Source organism: Vollenhovia emeryi, unplaced genomic scaffold (assembly GCF_000949405.1).
Source record: "Vollenhovia emeryi isolate VEMERY1.0 unplaced genomic scaffold, V.emery_V1.0 DF939474.1, whole genome shotgun sequence".
Classification (NCBI taxonomy): domain Eukaryota; kingdom Metazoa; phylum Arthropoda; class Insecta; order Hymenoptera; family Formicidae; genus Vollenhovia; species Vollenhovia emeryi.
In genome coordinates, this window is record NW_011966892.1 from 2,935 (window position 1) to 5,598 (window position 2,664).

Genomic DNA, 2,664 nt, shown 5'->3' on the forward strand with positions numbered 1-2,664 from the left:
CTCGCTGGAGCGTGCAGTTCACTAATTGCCGCTTCTCAGATGTTGTCCTTACAGCCATGAGCAAATGATTTTAAACGGGGAACGGAACAGGGACCGATCGTATATCAAACGGAACAGGGACCGAACGTATATCGAACGGAACGAGGATCGACCGTATGTCGATCGGGAACACACGTTCGCGTAACGTACGTTGAACGGGAACGGAACGGGGATCGATCGTATGTCGATCGGGAACGCACGTTCGCGTAACACACGTTGAACGGGAACAGAACGGGGATCGATCGTATGTCGATCGGGAACGCACGTTCGCGTAACGGAGAGATTTAACTTATTGGCGATGAGTCATACGCTGAATCATTTCGTGAAGTTCGTTTATCATATTCTGCATGCTATTTTGGTGCGTTACTATCTTCCTCTCCATCTCATCCTGTCGATCTTTCAAAATTTGCATGTTCTGTTGAACGTACCGTTTGTTGACAGCATCGTCATCATCTACAGGCAGCGCTACGCGTCGAATCTTGCGTGACTTTGCATCAAAATCTGTCGCGACCACACAAAGAGCGTTATCGCGAACGTAGTTTCTCATTAATCCGCTATATTGATAGTACGGATCCGTTCTGCTTCTTCCGAGCGATCCAAACTTGTTGTTCGGCATTTCTTTGTCAATTGGTTGAATCACTCACACGCAGTTTAATTTATAATAAGTCCAGCCTCGCGGAGTTCTTCAATGATCGACATGATTTTGTTATCGTGATCATTGTGAGGCCCGCTTGGCGAGAGACCTCAAGCAATCGAAAACGATCTACAAGCTCGTTGGGATCGTCCCAATGAACATAATCGATCTTGTTGTTGTTTAGCGTCACGGTACACGGCATACCTTCTCCAACACCTTTTAAGCAAGGGAGAGGCTCAATTGCGCACATTACAATTGGACACGATGCAATTGCACACAGTGCTATTGGACATATAATGTTGCGCACAGTTCTTTTGCGCACAGTTCTTTTGCGCACCGTTCATTTGGACACAGTTCTTTTGCGCACCGTACAATTGGACACCGTTGCTTTTGGACACAGGTTATCGAAATATAATTTAAAACACACAGACACACGCGTATGCATGTAGAGCCCTGTTTGGAAATTTTGCTAATTTATAAATAATAAATCTTTCTAAATCAGCGTTTGTTCAATTGGACAATTCTTTTACGCACAGTTCAGTGTCGCACATGTCAGTTTCGCACAGTTCAGTTTCGCATAGTTCAGTGCCATTGCACATGTAACAGATACAAGGTGAAGCAATCAAGAATTAGAAAAACAAATTAAGTGAAATCAACTATTTTGTAAAGCAGAATATTCTTGTGTGCATCTACACTGAATTGTGCGAAAGTGAAATGTGCGAAACTGAACTGTGCGAAACTGAAATGTGCGACACTGAACTGTGCGACACTGAACTGTGCGACACTGAACTGTGCGACACTGAACTGTGCGACACTGAACTGTGCGACACTGAACTTTCCAATTGAACAAACGCTGATTTAGAAAGATTTATTATGTATAAATTAGCAAAATTTCCAAACAGGGCTCTACATGAATACGCGTGTGTCTGTGTGTTTTAAATTATATTTCGATAACCTGTGTCCAAAAGCAACGGTGTCCAATTGTACGGTGCGCAAAAGAACTGTGTCCAAATGAACGGTGCGCAAAAGAACTGTGCGCAACATTATGTGTCCAATAGCACTGTGTGCAATTGCATCGTGTCCAATTGTACTGTGCGTAATTGAAGGCTTCTCTTTTAGCAAGGGTGCAATTATATTTCTATACTTGTGTCCCTTGTTACTCTTTACAGGATTATGCATGTTGTGATCACGTCTATGTGCATTTGTTGCCAAAAGTATACTTTTGTAGTTGCGTTTATCAGAATTTGAATAACTATCTTCTTCAGGAAATTTTTTGAAAATCAGTTCGTAAAGGCCTTGTGTACCAGTATACTTTTTTCCATCTACGATTATATCATCGTTCTTATCCAAATCGATACATTTGTTACCAATCATCGTTCCATTGTTGCTGAAATAAACACCGTAAACACTATCTATATTGACGGATTTTTTACCGCTTAAGACAGCTCCTAAATACTTTTGTCCCAACGGACCGTAGTGCGTTTCTAAAATTTTTTGCCCCACGACCGTTTGTAACTTGTGTTGAACGGACATCACGAGAGGTTCGTTAGGGTTTTCGAAAATTTCTTCGACGGAGAGTGCGTGCGGGTGTTCGTACGATAATTCGCGCGGTTGTAAAATTTTGGCTGTTTCATTCAAAGTAGCTGGAACGGTGATCGATCGTCTCAAAGTTGATTTAATCGGTGTTGAAACCATGATGGGGGAATTGTCAAACGAAGCGTTTGTTCGTTTTCGTTTAAAATTTGGTTCCTCGTACTCTTCCTCTCCCGAGGATATTGTTCCATAATGTTCAAACGAAACGTTTGATTGTTTTCGTTCAGGTTTTGCATACTCCTTCTTTGCTGTTTCAGTCTTGATGAAATTAGATTCTTCGCCAACTGTGTTTTCAACAATTTTCTTTAGAGCTTCGACAATGGGCTTAAAATGCCTCTTCAACGCCATATCTTCCTCCATCTTACCAGTTTTCAAAGCGCGATACTTTTTGGGAATCG